Source organism: Somniosus microcephalus, chromosome 26 (genome assembly GCF_052327205.1).
Source record: "Somniosus microcephalus isolate GS21.2 chromosome 26, FLI_Smic_1.0, whole genome shotgun sequence".
Lineage (NCBI taxonomy): Eukaryota > Metazoa > Chordata > Chondrichthyes > Squaliformes > Somniosidae > Somniosus > Somniosus microcephalus.
The window spans coordinates 35,975,919-35,994,285 of record NC_141012.1 but is presented as its reverse complement, the minus strand read 5'-3'; positions in this window follow the sequence as shown (position 1 = coordinate 35,994,285).

Below are 18,367 nucleotides of genomic sequence, written 5' to 3'. Positions count from 1 at the left end.
ACAGGCTATCTACTGTGTGTCTCTGTGCAACTTACAGAGCACCAGTGATGCAATTAGAATCTACTTTTCAGTTCCCAGCTCCCTTGTAGCTTTGATACCAACTAGTAAAGCCCTCTTTGTATCTACATCAGATCCTCTAGGTGCAAAATTTCCCTTTTTGTAGAATTCATTTTGTCTGCACAAAACTCCCTGAATTGACCACCTGCCCCATACATTTATGAATTTTGTGCTTTATTTTTGAAGTATAAACTAAAAAACAGAAAAGGCGAATTCATGGTTCAAATATGAACTATGATAATTGGGCTTCCTATACCCGTGACCTCTACCACCTAGAAGGAGAAGGGCAGCAGGTGCATGGCAACACCACCACCTCCAAGTTACACACCATCCCGACTTGGCCTAGAAGTAAAGGGAATTAAGGGTTACGGGGAGCGGGCAGGAAATTGGACATGAGTCTGGGTTCGGAATGGTCATGGCCCTGTGGGTAGTGGAGTGGGCCCAGGGGCCGTGTAGCCTTGTTCTGCTCCTACTGTGTTCTAATTCTGTTAGATTTCAGGAGATGGTTTTATTCCTGTTCCTGGCTGGGGTGGAGATCGCCTTTACAGAAGGTAAGTACTGTAGAAAATATAGGGACAGAGTGATCTCCTGGAAGAATTTCGATCGCCTAGATGGGTCGGAGAGGAATTTCCCAGATTTTTTTCTCCCAAATTGGTCATTGGGTCTTTATCTGGTTTTTCGCCTCTCCCGGGAGATCACATGGGTTTGGGTGGATGCAGAGTGATAGAAGATTTGAGGTTAGGATCAGATCAGCCATGATCTTATTGAATGGTGGAGCAGGCTCGAGGGGCCGATTGGCCTACTCCTGCTCCTATTTCTTATGTTCTTATGTTCTTATATATCACCGTTCCTTCATCATCGTTGGGTCAAAATCCTGGAACTCCCTACCTCACCACACTGCGTGCGAGTACCTTCACCACACGGACTGCTGTGGCTCAAGAAGAAGGCTCAACACCACCTTCTCAAGGGCAACCATGGATGGGCAATAAATACTGGCCTTGCTACTAGCAATGCCCATATCCAGGAAATGAATTTAAAAAAAACTTTTAAAAAGTGTTTTTTCTAGTGTTGGTACTCCCACAGTCAATGTAAAGGAGTTGAGATCTGCACGTCCATCATCTGGGATCCATCTTATCCCCAGGTCCCAAGAACAGCCATTGCAGACAGCAGAATACTTGTGCTTTCTTTTTATAATTGACTAACATTTTAAAAAGGGCAAGGGATGCTTGGAAATCATTGGTCCCCGGCCTGAAAAGAATCATCGTGGTGTCGCACTTTAAACTGGAATCCAATTTGGTATCGGTAGGAAAAACTACAGTCGAGTTGTTTTCACCATGGTGTCTCCTGTCATTGGGTTTTTGCAAACTTCCATTTGCATGAAATTGAGTGAAGTACATTTCAACATAGTTGGTGTTCTACAGAGATTTCTCTTGCCAAAATGCTCCTATGACAAATGTACCTTTTAGGTTGCACAGCAAGATACATCATAGTCCAGGCTACAACATTTGCTTGAATGGATGAATACTGTACTTGATAAATTATTCAACAGCACTTTTTCACGTGCAGATCATCGCTGCTTTTAAGTCCAAAGTTTTGAAACCTGCAGGGTGAAACTGTTCCCTGAGAAACAATTGCGCTTTTGGAATTTTAAGAGCACCATTAACCTAAAGTCCAACATTTACTTCAAGCTGAGTGCAAATTCCCGTGCGCTCATGAGGTGGACTTCAGATTTATTTGGAATGATGAGCACAGTACGAGCCCCATCCATGTGCTGACAAAATGCTGTTCCGACCAAATGTAAGACCAGAAAAACTTTGTTTTAGGGTAAGCAAGATTAACACTAAATTGGAGGCTATTACAAGTAAAACCTAAAAAGCCGCAAGTGATTTGTTAGTCGCTAATGCAAAGTGTTATTCTATTTGTGATTGGAAAGACTAAGGGCTAGAAATTCAGTAAGGCCCCACCAGCTTTGCGCCCAGTTACCGCCCAAAGAGGGCTTCTGCGCCAATAGAGGAGTTTGCGCTGATATTCAGCGCAGCGGTAATGGCGGCGGTAGCCGGTAGCGCTGCGCCGGCACCGATGACGTCATCGGTGTGCGCAGTGCCCCGATACCGGCCCGACCCCCATATTTATTTGCGGCCGCCTCTTCCGCAGCGGCCGCAAACAACGTTCTGCAACCGTGGCCGTCCTGCAGCCTTAGTGGCGCTAGTTAAGACGGAGGTGCGGCCGGCCGCTTTTTCGGCGGCCGCCTGCCCGCACCTCCTTCCCCGGCCTCCTCCTCCTCCCCCCCACCCCCCCCTCCCCCCGCGGCATTGCCGGCTGCTTTCCGTGAGCCCGGCACTTCTCCGTGGTGCCGGGCTCATTTGCCGGCACTATCAAGCGGCGATCTCCCCGTTGCAGGCACCTCCCCCTTAAGAGAAGGAGGAGGCCTGCAGTACCGCAGCCTGCCGCTCCGCAGCGGGTGGCGCAGCGGCACCTACAGCGCTGAAATTCAGTTTCAGCGCCCCAAGCGGGGGCGGGCACACCCTGGAATAGCGCCCGGTTCCGACTTGGGGCGCAAAAACTGAATTTCTGACAGTCGCAACTGGCTCCGCGCGCAGCGCTAACTTTTGGGCGCAAGCGAGCTGGCGGGGCCTTACTGAATTTCTAGGCCTAAGTATCTTATAAACAAAGGGATATCCTGGGTTGGCATCTATCATTCGCCAAACTGAGTGTTCGGGATGTTATCTGCACCACCAGAGGTGGTGTTAAAGTCAGGTTATGCCAAGCCTACAATGAGTGTAGGATTGAGATGTAAAAGAAAGACTGACTTGCAATTATATAGCGCTTTTTACGACCACCGGACATCTCAAAGCGCTTTACAGCCAACAAAGTACTTCTTGGAGTGTAGTCACTGTTGTATTGTAGGAAACATGGCAACCAATTTGCGCACAACAAGCTCCCACAAACAGCAATGTGATAATGCCCAGATCATCTGTTTTAATTATGTTGATTGAGGGATAAATATTAGCCAGGACATGTACCTTGGAATAGGTGCAATGTTACTGGTCGAAGCTCGCAAGTAAGCGCAGGGGATTGATAGAGAGAACCCAGTGAAACATGCTTTCTTACACGAAGGTTCAATATTGGTTGCACATGAACTGGAAAAAACACCAGCAAATGACTGGTGCAGATCTCTTTCTTGGCATCAACAAAGAATGTCTAACTTTTCTATTAACGGTTAATTGCTTAAAAAAAAAATGAGGAGTATAACCATTTTTATTGCCTCATTTTCCAGTAACAACAAAGGTGAATTTTAATGAGGTCTTCATACTGCAGCATTATTACAAAGGCCTGACCATTGCATCACTGGGATATCTTTCATCTGCTTACATACTTCAAGCAGCTTCAAGGATACTGGGGTAGAAAATTGTCTTGGGTGAAAGGGCAAAATGGGAAACTCCGAATCAGCAACCTGTTTTACACTCCATTGGAAAAGGAAAGTGTGAAACGAGCTGCCGATTCGCTATTGCCCTTTGCATCTCCCACCCAAGGTGAATTTCCTTTTCTGTGCTTGAATTACTGGATACCCACTGATGACTGTCAGAATGTATGTTTGGAGTGGTTGGTTTACCAGCATGAGCATTTTTTGCCATTGGTGAAAAGACTGTGTGGTACTAATCTACAGCACTGAGAAATGGCAATTCATGCAAATCCCAAGTTCACAAAATCCACAGCACATTCAGACAGAAGCTGTCAGAACTGCCACAAACACACTTGTCGCTGTTGTGGACCAAACAAACCTGTTAAAGTAATTTTTGTATCTTTACCAATGTCTTTCTGTGTGAAAGGTACTTCTGTTTTATTATAATAATAATATCCTATTGTTTAGAATGAATTGAGCGGTGTGCTATTAAAGGTCTGGTTCCTGTGGTACTCGGTGTTCTGTCTCCTTCAAGTCCCGAGTTGAACCCAGAAACAGACTGCCCTTCAGACCAAAGCATAAAGAGTTGTTTTGGGTTGAGTCGAGCCAAGTTTTGTCCTAAGCGAAGTTTTGGCAAATGGAAAAAAAAATCTGCATGAGTGGCAGATGGAGAGGAGGCCATTTCAGGTCTTGCTGAGAAGCTTAAGGATGACATGCGGAGTCCAGTTAAGGTTTAACTAAATGGCAAGCAAGAGAATGAAGGCTATTTTGTTAATAAACATGCCAGTGCAACTATAGTGGCATTATTTTGAAGTAGAGTAGGGGAGTTATCCCCAGTGTCCTGGCCAATACTTCTCCCTCAACCAACATAACCAAAAAAAGCAGATTATCTGGTCATTATCACATTGCTGTTAGTGGGAGCTTGCTGTGCACAAATTGGCTGCCGCGTTTCCCACATTACAACAATGACTCCACTTCAAAATTACTTCCTTGGCTGTAAAGTGCTTTGAGATGTCCGGTGGTCGTGAAAGGCGCTATATAAATGCAAGTCTTTCTTTCTTTTCCTTTAAGACACTCGTTAAAACCTACCTCTCATCTGCCCTGATACCTCCTTACGTGGCTCGGTGCCAAATTTATATTTTACAAAGTTGCAGAGCTGCAAGCTGCCTTATAGTGAGCCTTTCTGAAATTGCAGTTTAAGACTGTGGGTGGGCGAGAAAGGCACAAACAAATAAATTGTTTTTCTTCACCATTTATGGCTTTATCGAATATAGATCTGCGATCTGGATTGGGTGAGCAATGATACAGTTGAGATTAACTGATGGGACAGAGACAGTATAACACTCAATTGATGAGGAGGCACAAAGTTGATTTTGGTGAGATTTGTAGATTTTCGGAGCAAGTTTACAAATGCACAAAAGTGGAGCTTTGGCTGCTGGGAGCATACATCAGCAAGTGGGTACCTTTCATAGCCAGATGACCACTCATGAATTTGCCCTCACAACTGCCACATCTCTCCCCTCATTCACTAAAAGTTCTGTGCCCCACCCTCTTGACGGAAGGGGGAAGTATGCCAAGTAAAGCATAGACGCCACTTGTAACAGGAAGCAGTCGGACCTAATTTTAGAACTGCAGAACGTGAAACTGTATCGAAATGTGTAATTTGTACTATTGCAGGAGATACTGCGGTTAGCAGCTCTGCCACGAGCTGAGAAAACTAGCCCAAGGTAGGCGTGGAAGTTTTGAATAACTCCTGATGCTGATTGGCATTTTCAATTCACTGGTTTAGGATTGTTGTGAAGAAAGCTGCATCGTTAGAGATGCAACCAGCCCTATTTAATATTGCGACTCTGATTTCTCCCAGTAAAATCAACACATCTGAATTTCCTCAGTTTCTTCAGGTTTCCAGCGTTTTCGGAATCTTGAGGATTCATAGTGGGGGGCGAAAAATGGACAGCCAGGTTTTTACTAGAAAAGTCAATTCCTCCCAAGTAAACATTAATGAGTTAGCATATCCATGACTGTCATAATATTCAAACTTAAGTCCACAGATTACACATTTAAATGTGGCTTCACATTCTGAAGATATAAACTCAGGACCTACTGCTTTCTGTTGCAAGTGGCATCCATGCTTTCCTTGGTATACTTCATACTTCCTCCTTCCACCTTCTGTCAAGAGGGTGGGAGACAGAATGAGAAGGGAATGAGTGGAGAGATGCGACGGTTGTGAGGGCAACTTCATGCGTGGTCAGCTGGCCCTGCAAGGTACCCAATTCCTGATCCCAGCAGCCAAAGCTCCACTTTGCACGTTATATTTGTAAACTTAAGCTTAATTTGGCAAATGTTATACATCCAAAGTTTCAAATCAGATGATGGGATTATTATTGCTGACTATTTGAGCGGGTAAATCTGCTTATCGTGTGACCCAGATTTCCTCTCTAAGTTTTAAATTTCTACACGGTAAAGTACTGTCAGCTGAAAGATTAGACAATAAATGCATTGAGCAATCTCCTCATTTTCTCATCTCTTATGCATCCCTCTCAAAATGATATTAAAACAAACTCCTCCGTTGGCAGTGTAATGGGAAGTTAGGAATGTGGGGAAAATCTCATCATCATTGAGGGAGAACCCAATTAACTGGGGTACATTTCTTGTTGAGTTGAAGATTGGACTTTTTTGGAGTCATGGGTAGGGTTGCGAAGGGGTGGAAAGTTTCCGGTAAATTTCCGGAAATTTTCCACAGGAAGTTTAGCTTGGGAATTCTGGGAATTTTGCCCCAAAAAGCACATGCTAGCATAATTTTTTTTTGTATTTCTTTCATTTTTTTCCACAGGTCCTCTCTTTAATAATTAAGATTCCATCTCTGTTAGTAATTTTAAGAATTTCTTAATCAATATATGTTTATCTTCTTACTTAGCTTGTTTTAATAATTACAAGTTTTGTGTGTGACTGAACAAATGTGTCCTGATTGGGTGGATGAGTGATTAGCTCCCTCTATTGGTGATGTAGCGTCGTGCGTGCACAGGTCATGCTTCCATCACATGGAGCATCAGGAAAAATTTACTCATCCTGTTGCAATCATGCTGATCGACCGCAGTTCGACACAGAGATGAATGCCCTTTATTTCTCTGCATAGAACAATGCCACGTTTACTGTCGGATGTGTGGAAGCATTTTACCCCAGGCATTAATGATGGAAAGACTGTGTACATGTGCAAACACTGTACAAAGCCATATGTAAAGAATGCCACAAAGATGCAGTAGCATTTATCCAAATGCAACAACTTCACTCAAAGCTCACAGCAGTCAGCCCAGAGTTCCTCTGCTTCCATTCAAGAAGATGATGGTTCACATTCAGCATCAGACTCCTTATCATCAGCAACTCCTGGCCCACTTGGAAGGTTCTTTGATACAATTATTTTTATTATGTTTATATTTACGTTACAAGCCAAATGTATGTTAAATGTCTTAATCAAAATGTACACTCTCGGGAGCCACAAGCTTACATTTCGTTGTACTGCACTTGTGCACTAACAATGACAAAGTTGATTATTATTATTATTATTAATAATGGATAAACAAATCAGCATTGCCCTACCCACATCCCTGCTGCTCAAAGCAGAGGAGAAGGCAATTGTTCAATTCATACAGACGTGTCAAGCCGATTCATGCTGCAGCATACATGCTGGACCCAAAGCATGTTGGGAGACCAATACTTTCTGGAGAACAGATCAACAGCGCTTACAGTGTGATTTCTACCCTCTCACGCCACCTCAATCTGGACATGGGCAAAGTTCTGGGAAGTCTGGCAAAGTTTTCTACCAAGCAAGGTCTTTTGGAATGGGGATGGGATATGGGAATCATGCAAGCATATCAGTGCACATACCTGGTGGAAGGGACTTTGTGCATCTGAGGCCCTGTCACCCATTGCATCGGTGATGCTCCAAATCCTACCTTGATCAGTGGCCTCTGAACAAAACTGGTCACTTTTTGGGAATACACATACAAAGGTGCGCAACAGGCTGACTAACGAGAGTGGAGAAACTGGTGGCTATCCAGGCGAACCTACAACTTATTGAGCCAGATACAGAAGGGTCCACCACACAGCTAGACAGTGACACAGAGGAGGAAATAGACACATCAGAGTCAGAGAATCAGGAGGAGCAATGATGAGTAGAAGACTCATGAGTAGAAGACTCAAAGGGACAAAATAAGGACAAATTACAGGCTAAATAAGCTGACGCTCTTTTTATTTTATTTTAGATGGGTCATTTTTGTGGGGGTTCAAAAAAGTTCAAAATTATAACCTAAATAAAGTTTTGAAAGCCTGTTTTTATTTGTATGGATCAGTATGTCTATTTTGATGACCAAGATAATATAAGTGTCAGAGACAAAAAACATCAGTGTGCAAAAAAACTCAAAATTCCCATGGAAAGTTTCCTCTTTTAAAAATTCCTGGAATTTTGCAACCCTAGTCATGGGAAATGTTAAAGATTGTCTCGTGTAGTTTGGTTTTGCTCAACCAATGAAATCTCTAAGTTATGGTAGACGTAGTTCATGGTTTGGGTCTAAGTCATGTGCACAAGAATATAACACAGTAAAAAGTGTAATTTCAATGTAGTGTTCTCAACTTTACCTGGGTAGGTTTTATATTTTAATTTCCAGTTGGAAAGAGAGAGAAACTACCATTGCGATCTCGCCTTCCGTTCAGATGATTAAAACGTCACACTCCATTCAACGGTAATAATGGTGCTAAGGAGAGCTTAGTTGTGGCAAAGAGGGAAAAGCTCAGGAAAACCTCAGAAAAGGGGAAATAGATTCATTGTGGATGGCTAGACATGTGTGCAGGGATATAATTTGCAGTGTTTGGAAGGTTGTACGAACTGCCAGATTTCTGTTCCCAGTTTGATGTCCTTGTACCATCTGTTCCAGCCTTTCTTATGCATTCTGCCATCCACTCCTGTTATTCTGCAGACCTACAGCAGTCAGTGTTTATGAGGATGCATAGGCCCCGATTTTCAGCTTGTGTGGGAAATGGTCAGGTTTCCCCGAATGTGGGGTTTCTGACTCACAAAAAAATGTGTCGGCCAGCTCCACGCAATTTTCCCTCAAGTGGCCAATTAATTCCCAGCATGTGGGCAGCCTTGCTAATTGTCCATTTCTAGTCAGAAAGCCCCACAGTATGATGTCATCATTCGTGGTGCTTTCAAGGTCCATAGCAAGCACTGCATCCTCTGAAGGCTTCCAAACGAACCATACAGGATGGCAGAGGAGCCTGCAGCAGCCGTGGCCAGTGCCAGACCCCGAGCTGCCTCCAAATTCGACGAGGCTTCACTGCAGGCATTATTGGATGAGGTTAGGGCCCACAGGGAGGTCCTCGTCCCTAGGTCAGGGAGGAAGAGGCCTCCCACTGAGACCAATGCTGCATGGATGCAGGTGTCAGCAGATGCCAACTCGCTGGGAGTCACCAGAAGAACCTTGGCATTACATCTCTAACTCCTTCCTTTACTCCCCCACAGTACCATCCAAAGCCCCCGTCCTCACTGTGGAGGAGGAAGAGGCTGTGCAGCCAGACTCGGAGGAAGTTCCAACCTCTGAGGGCGCAGCGTCAGCGGAAGTAAGCGCACCCAGCACCAGCGCAGACACTCACACCTCGGGGGGACCTTCGGGACACAGAGTACTTTTGTCACCTGGTGTTTCACAGCTCACAAGTGAGCCTCAGCAGATTCTGGAGACAGGGACAGCAGTGGAGAGTCCTCGTCTGAGGGCGCAGGACTCTGCCAGCTCAGCTCAGCTGCGCTGCATGTCGACCCTCTGCCTCTGGGTCCATCTGCAAGAGAAGAGGTGATGGATCTCCATGCACAGATGCTGGAGTCTCTGGCAGGTTTTGTCTCCAGGGTCACTGCGAGTGTAGAGCGAATGGAGGAGTCCATAGCGACCATGAGCAGAGCCTTTGTGGAGTCATTGGCGCATGAACGCATCACCATGGAAAGGTTGGCAACCTCCATGGAGGAGATAACTCGCCAGGGTACGGAAAACATGGTGAGTGCTCATAAGAGAATGACATCTCTTGAGGAGCGTTGGCCATCTCTTGAACAGAGAAACCAGACCTTCATGGAAGTCCTTCTGAGTAGGACTGCCAGTGCAGAAACGGGTCCCCATGGCCCCCTAAAGCGCAGCAAGGTGCTCTCAAGCCACTTCCAAGCGCTGGCCCCTTCTGGCCTGTGCAGCTTCAGGTGAGTGAGCAGCAGCCTGGTGATCCTGGTGCTCATCCTGCTGTTCCTGGTTCTGCTGCTGCCGCCTCTGCTGCTGGAGATCCTCTAATGGCAAGAAGGGAAGGAAAAAAAGGCGTCCCATGCTTCTCGTAGATGCCTCCGCTGAGGAAGCGCTGAGTGAGGGTGGCGAGAGGGGCTTCCCAGGAGATTGCATTGGAGAAGTGTGTGAGGCTCCAACCTTCCACAGCTGTGCTTAAGTCTTGAAGAAGTAGCCCCAAACCTGCAACAACAAGGTCCTTCAACATACAAGTGCTGTCCCTTTAAATCGCAGCTTCTCCGATTGACCTGCAGCTGACAGCAAGCAAGCCAACTGTTTTCATGCCAGGTCTCATCAGCAGTGTTTCACGTGGGGAAAGCCCCAAAATTGCAACGGCCCCTCAAAATCTACTTAAACAAGGTAATAATTGGTGCTTTGTGTTCCAACGGCCAGTCTCGCCAGCGGCGGGTGGGACTGAAGTGGGTCGCGGAGAAACGGCGGTCCGAAAGTTGGACGGGGCCGGGAATCAGGCGGGGGGGGGGGGTCGCGGCCTGTTTTTTCGGCGATTTTCGGCCCCTGGCCGCCTGAAAAGCTGCTCGATGGCTGGCAGAAAATCGGGGCCATAGTGTTTGTTATATGTACAAAATACTTGCTTGCAAGAGCCTACTGTAACCAGAGAGGCAATGCAGTCTTAAGCAGCCAACCTGATCTCCAGGAACTGAGTTAATAATGCTCAAGCTCAATTGTGTGCTGAAGTTTAAGTTTTTGAAGGTCTTACAAATTTGACTGGAATCTTAGAATGACACAGCACAGAAGGAGGCTGTTTCGCCCATCGTGCCTGTTGGGTGTAGCTATCCAATTAGTCCTGCTCTTTCCCCACAGCTCTGCAATTTTTTTTCCTTTCAAGTATTTATCTAATTCCCTTTTGAACGTTACTGTTGAATCTGCCTCCACCACCCCTTCAGGCCGTGCGTTCCAGATCACAGCGAGTTGCGTAAAAATGATTTTCCTCTTGTCGCCTCTGGTTCTTTTGCCAATCAGCTTAAATCACCAATCGACCATGATGCACGATCGGGAAGTGACCCGCAAATAACGCGAGTGCAAGAAATGCAGTTGCAGTGAAACCACGTCACATGCCACGCAGCTGACGAAGCATCAGGTTTGCATCTTGCAACTTTCAAATGGTGGAAAGGTCAATGTTGGTATATTTTGATGGTTCATATTAAAGACGAAAACCTACTTAATAACTATGCTTAATATTACATATTATTCCAATTGCATTTAACTTCACTGTCATATAAAACAACAACAACTTGTATTTATATAGCGCCGTTAACGTAGTAAAATGTCCCAAGGCACTTCTCAGGAGTACTGTAAGACAAAAAAATTGACACCGACCAAATAAGGATAAATTAGAGCGGGTGACCAAAAACTTGGTTCAAGAGGTAGGTTTTAAGGAGTGTCTGAAGGGAGGAAAGAGAGGAAACGAGGCAGAGAGGTTGAGGCAGGAAATTCCAGAGCTTAGGGCCTAGGCAATAGAAGACACGGCCACCAATGGTTGAGCGATTATAATCAGGAATGCTCAAAAGGGCAGACGTAGAGGAGCGCAGATAGCTCGGGGGGAGGGGGGTGCTGGTTGTGGGGCTGGAGGAGGTTACAGAGATAGGGAGGGGCGAGGCCATGGAGGGATTTGGAAACAAGGATGAGAATTTTGAGATTAAGGCATTGCTTAACCGGGAGCCAATGTACGTCAGTGAGCACAGGGGTGATGGGTGAGCAGGACTTGGTGCGATTTAGGACACTGGCAGCCGAGTTTTGGATGACCTCAGCCAGGAGTGCGTTGGCATAGTCAAGTCTAGAGGTAACAAAGGCATGGATGAGGGTTTCAGCAGCGGATGAGCTGAGGCAAGGGCAGAGATGGGCGATGTTACGGAGATGGAAATAGGCGGTCTTAGTTATGCCGCGGATATGTGGTTGGAAGCTCATTTCAGGGTCAAATATGACACCAAGGTTGCGAACAGTGTGGTTCAGCCTCAGACAGATGTTAGAGAGAGGGATGGAGTCAGTGGCTAGGGAACGGAGTTTGTGGTGGGTACCAAAAACAATGAGCTCAGCAGGCCAATTAAGGGCCACCCGGCAACAGGTGACGTCACAGATTGACATTTCATCTGTCAAGAGCTTTGACAGATGAAATATCAGCGTTTGACAGCTCTTTGAAGCTGTTAAACACTGACAATCTGTACACTAAGTTAATTCCTTCCTCTCAGGCTGATCTAGAGATCTCTCCAGAACAGAAAGCAGAGGCTGCAACTTTTGACAGCCATTCTGCTTTCTGTGTCGGTGAGATGAGGGACTCCCGAGACCTGAAGGAAGGAAGGCTGTAAATGTAAGTAAAACTTCTTTAAACACTTTACACACACCAAACACACTTACCTCTGCACTCATGCACACATCACTCACCTGAACACCGGACATCTCAAACCCTCCAAGCCCGACGGTCCGCCTCGCTAACTTGGTGTGTTTTGGAGCCATCGGGAATCCCACACTTTAGGGATTAGGCTAAAAACTGCCTGTTAACTACCTGTTAACAGGCAGTTAATTGGCACTAATCCCCTTCCTGCCTCGGAGGCGGGTCCCAGTGCGGGTCGGGTAGCCGCCTCCTTTGAAACTGGCATGGAGTTGGGTTGGGGGCGGGATGGGTTCGTGCCCCCCGATTTCGAGATTTTAACCCCCCACACACCTCCAATCCCGCCTCCACGGCCCAATGAAAATCCTGCCCAATGGCTTGGAAACGTATGAACATGGTGAAACATTGGTGACTGAAGTCTAAATGAATGCTGTATTTTTAAAGCCGGTAGCTAACTGCAAAGAACCAGTATTTGTGGTGAACTCGATTGCATTAATGTGTGACGTTGGCACAATCCTGCAAGTATGTGCTGACATTGTGAAGTGTGGCTGTGAACTTCAGAAACTATTGAGGGGCGGAGGTGGGTTATCCAATGATTTGCCGCAGAAATCAATACTTTAGATAGTTTAATGCTAGTATTGAAAATGGATCATCTCCCAGGAATTACCCACACAAATTTGCGTTAAAAGGAGCAAGTTGATGTGCAGGACGCGATGCTTGTTATACAATATTTGCTCACAAAAGACCATTAATCTTAGTCTTCATATTGGCACTTGAGCCGAGCTTTCACAAACCCAATGGGGAACATACAAAACATGAACGTTGGAATAGCATCAACATTAAATGCATTTACATCACAGCAGACCATCGCCACAGAAATCTGGAGTAATTTAGGCAAAGTAGCTGGCTGACTTAGCTTGTGTTAAGTATCTTAAGCAATAAATACAGAAAATGCTAGAAACACTCAGTAGGCTACGGGAGCCTCCTCCACCTCTTTGCCAGACACTCCATGTTTCCTTCCCTCCCTCTCTGCCAGTCTGCTGTAACCATTTACACCTTGTCTGGACCCATCTTTTGTGTCTTTACTTGTTCCATTACCACCCCTTTTGCCTCGCACCATCATCCTTTTTTGTCATTTAAAAGCCCTCCACCCTATCTCCGATCTTCCCCTTTGTTCTTTCCTGCCCCTTTTCCCTGGCTCTGTACTTGCTTAAAAACTGTTCGTCTCTTAACATCTTCCAGTCCCACTCCAGCGACTTGAGCACAAAAGTCTAGGCTGACACTCTAGTGCAGTGCTGAGGGAGTGCTGCACTGTCGGAAGTGGCGTCTTTCGGATGAGACGTTAAACCGAGGCCCTGTCTGCTCTCTCAGGTGGACGTGAAAGATCTTATGACACTATTTAGAAGAAGAGCAGGGGAGGTATCCCCGGTATCCTGGCCAATATTTATCCCTCAATCAACGTCATTAAAAACAGATTATCTGGACATTATCACCTTGTTGTTTGTGGGAGCTTGCTGTGCGCAAATTGGCTGCTGCGTTTCCTATTTTACAACCATGACTACACTTCAAAAAGTACTTAATTGGCTGTAAAGAGCTTTGGGATGTCCTGAGAACGTGAAAGGCACTATAGAAATGCGAGTCTTTCTTTTCTGATGAAAGGTCAGCGACCTAAAATGTTAATTTTGTTTCTCTCTCTGCAGATGCTTCCTGACCTGTTTCGGCATTTTCTGTTTTTATTTCAGCTCATACGTCTGCAGTATTTTGCTTTGGTTAAAGTATCTGAAGTGTTTCCTGCACTTTTCCTCTTATTTTCCATCTAACCGCTGTGTCTAATGTTGGAAATTTGATTCGTTTTTCATGAGTAAATTGAGCTCAGCCTTGCATTTATGCTGACATTTGAATATTCACTCTAGTTACCTATCGTGTGTTTGTGTTACTGTGCAGCAGTATTAGTGCTGTTCAGTACACCTCCTGAAACAGATTGTTCAGTAATCCCAAATAATGTAATCAATTGATGATGCTGAAATCTTTCTGACTGCTTAAGCAGGACATTTATTTCACCAATATTAAAATACATTGGGCTAGAAATTCCCCTCGGAATTGGGGCGCTAAATCAGAAAAGCTGGAAAAGTTGACGCCAGGCGCTAACCTCTTCTGGCCTTTTTAAAATTCCCACTCTTTGCTGCAAGGGGGAAGTGAAGTGCTAAATCGAGCACTCCACTTCCTCCTCGGAGCGCAAGAGGGGGGGAGTTTGCGACCTGGAGCGCACGGCTCAGCGTGGCGCTGGCGCGTTGCTGTGAACACTGCAGTTTGTTTTTTTAACTTGCCTGCAGCACCGGGGAGCGGGTGTGCCACTCAAGCAGAGTGCCGGGCTGACCGATCACAGCACGGACCCCGCGTCCGGAGCGAAAAACATTTTTTCCCAAAAAAGCCGACTTTTTTCAGGGCGGGTGGCCACCTCACCTTTTAACTTCTGCCCCGCTAGCGGCTGGCCGCCCTGCTCGTGCACCCGGCAACGGTCGCTGCCATTGCCCAGCGCTGCTGCAGGGGGCGAAGGGGAGTTTTTCTGCCGGGGCGATGCGCCCGGAGATGATGTCATGATCTCCCGGCGCATGAAATCGGGGCGTAAACTGGTAGTGCCACCGTTAACCTCCCGCGGAATTTGGCGGGAGGTGCAGTCAGCGCCGCGGCCGGGGGAAAAGGCCTTTTCGCCCCGTTAGCGCCCCCCACGGGAGGCACAAAGGCGGGCAAGTTCTCCCCCATTCTCTTGAGAGCATTCTGTATTAAGAAATAAATCTAGGAAATCTGCAATATTGGATTCTGTTATGATTGACATTTCTCATTGTTCTATTCAGATCAAAACTATCATAACTGCACTACCGTGAAGTGTGTAAGGTTCTGATCAAAAAGATGAGCCACATTGGATTCTACAAACACGCAGTAGGCATATTTAATTGAAAAGCTCTCTGCGCCCAATGAATCAAACTTAAATAGGCTTTATTGTGGCTTTTCGCAAAACTCTCAACAATACTGAATAGCCATTTCCATCTTAAATCTTTCCTTGCATATTGTATGCTCTGGTGTCTGACTGTGCACTCACTCTGCAGAATATTTTGCTGGGAGATGATGATGATTAAATTAATATCTGCAACAATTGTTCAGTATTTTGTCTACCTCAATAGCATAAACTTGGAATTCATTTTCTATTGGCATACATCTTAGAAACCAGCTTGACAATCAGATGAGAGGTCTGCAACACCACTGTTGTGCACACATTCTCTCTGATAATTGCAAGCTGCAAATGATTTTTCAAATTGCTTATTTTTTCCTGAAAACATTATTAATCTTCTTTTAAATTCTTTAATTTCTCTCCAAGTAGACGGCACTGCTCGATCTCTTCGTTGGGTAAACTGGTTGGAAGCGCCTCAGCCCCATTTTTTGAGGCAACTACATGGGACTGACTTAAGGTTTCTGTTCTTATTCTCTTTCCTTCTACCTGGTCCCAGTTCCTTCTCCGCCCCTATCGTGATTTGTTTATAATTGAGAAAGACGACATGATTTTTACTGACCTACCTTTTTTTTTAAAGAAGACTAGATTGTAGTTTCCACTGGATTGATTCCTTCACTCCCTGGAGGTCTGTTTTAACTTTAACTTCCAGGTTTGAAGCTGGTAATTAGAAGCTTAGATCTGCTGTTGTCTTCAACAGTCCAGCAGCTCGTCCTTGTGAATTTGCATGCTCGATGCACAGAGTTCATATCTGTGGTGTTGCGGCCCACTGAGCAGCAATATAGCAAAAACGACTTCTCTCCAAGATGAAAATGAACTTGCTAATCATATTGAAAATTGACTTCTTACAGAGAGAAACCTATTGTGTCGAAGTCATGAATGGCTGGATACCAGAAACCAATATCGCATTGTCATTATGAACTTCATAACTGTATTAGTGCATGGAATTCTAATCTAAGTTCACAAAATCCTTTGCTTAACCCTGCAAGGAACACAAAAGCACTCTTAGTACTATCTGAAGAAAACTCATTAAGCAGTTAGTCAAAAAACTTTCTCTGGTTGTGTACAAGCTATAATCTGAATGGAGAGAGCCTAATAAATACTTTGTGGGTTGTATTTTTTCCAGTGATAAACATTAATGCAACTAGTTTTTCTGCAGCATCACACTATTTTAGAACTTGGGCTGTAAGTAATATATATATTCATGAATATCTATAACTACTCCACAGTGCCACAGAACATTGGGACGCAAGTTCACACCCCTGATTTCCCTCCTCCGCACCCCCCCCACCCCCACCCCACCACTACCTCGCGTACGATGGAGAGAGGGAAAGAGTGTTGGTCACCTGGTTCCCACACAGTAAGGTACAATGGGAGGTGCAATGGCCTTCAGCTGTTCCAGTATAGTTCGTGAGATCAGCTTGAATGGTGTTGACAGAGACATGGTAGCTTGCCAGCAGTCTGGATAATAATGTGATTCCAGAGGTCATGGGAGAGGGGGTAAACAAAGTTATAATTGTTTACTCGATGTGCGGTACCAGTGCTGGGTAAGGGAAGGGTCAGCAGACTGATGGGGGGGAAGGCCTCATGAGATGGAGGATAAAACTCATTGTGGCGTCAGAGCAGAGAGATCTGATTTTGTCTTCGGCCAGCATTTAAATGGATGTTTTCCAGCAAGAATTACTGGGTAAACATGGGGAATGGAGACCCTGGTGGCGTTCATCTTTTTTGGTGCTTTTTTCCCAGACCTGGAGTGCTGATTCCATAAGAACATAAGAAATTGGTTGCAGGAGTAGGCCATTTAGCCCCTCGAGCCTGCTCCGCCATTCAATAAGATCATGTCTGATCTTCTACCTCATCTCCACTTTCCTGCACTCTCCCCATGTCCCTTGATTCCCTTAATATTCGATCTCTGTCTTGAATATACTCAACGACTGAGCCTCCACAGCCCTCTGGGGAGAGAATTCCAAAGATTCACCACCCTCTGAGCGAAGAAATTTCTCCTCATCTCAGTCCTAAATGGCCGACCCCTTATTCTGAGACTGTGACCACACCTGAGTCCAATTGCACAACCTCCAGTGCTGGCTCAGCTATCTCAATACAGAGCAAATCTTCCAGGCCTAGTGGACTAGTATCACAGTGGTGGGTGCATTTACTCACAGAGCTATGAGGGGAGCCGATGGCAGAATTTTTAGTTGAACTCAGTGTTGATTTGTGCCATAGTTGCTACTTGGGCCAATATGCAATGGGTTTCTCTCCCTTTATATAAAGCGTTGTTATTGATTTGTTGTGACAATTCAGGATGGTAAGTGGTTCATAAGGGAGGAGAATACTTCACAAACTGACACAAACAAATTTCTTAAAGAGCAGTGCCTCCAGGCGATTTTCTTGATTTGTTTATCTTTATTCCCCATTGCCCAAAATTGATTCCGCAAAGAGATAAGACCAATTCTTGTATATGTTGGCAAAACTTGTGAAGAATTAAGGAGACTGCAGTTTTGGCAGATAGGCATAATTGCTTTTAAATGCATATTAAACTATGTTTTATATGTATCTTATTGCACCTAAAACTCCCAAGTTTTGAGAAGCTGGGCTAAATTCTGTACTTTTTCCCATTTGGATTCTAAATTTTGCCAAACCAAGAAAATAAAAAGCTTCCTCCTCTGAACCATGTTAAAGGTCCTAAGAGAATTAGGGGGAAAAATTGGGTCGCGCCCCCTTTGGGGCGCTACCGCCCTCCCCCCGCACCCGAAATTCACTGGTTGCACCCCAAGAGCGAGGTGGGGTGCGGTACTGCAGGCCTTCTTCCCCTTATTAAAGGGGAGGGGCCGAGCGCAGCGCGACCCGGGGCCCAGCTGGGCTACCAGGGATCGGAGTGCTGGCAAAAGAGCTTGGCCCTCAAGGAGTGCCGGGCTCACGGAGCGCAGCCGGCACCCCGCGGGGGGTGGGGGGGGGGGGCTGCACAGAAGGCCGGGGACAGCAACAGGGGCAGGTGCTGGCAGGCAGCCTCCCCTTTTAATTTGTGCTGCCCCGGCCACAGGTAGGCCCCCCCCCCTGATCCTGTCGGACATAGCACCCGGCGGTAAGTCGGGGCGCTACCGAAGATCGCAGCCGGGGCGCGAGCGGGGCACTGCGCATGGCGATGACATCATCGCCGCGGGGCGCTAACGGTTACCGCCACCGCTAACCTCCTGCTGAATTTCACGGGAAGTGTTGGCGATGCAGTGCCCAGACGCTAGTTG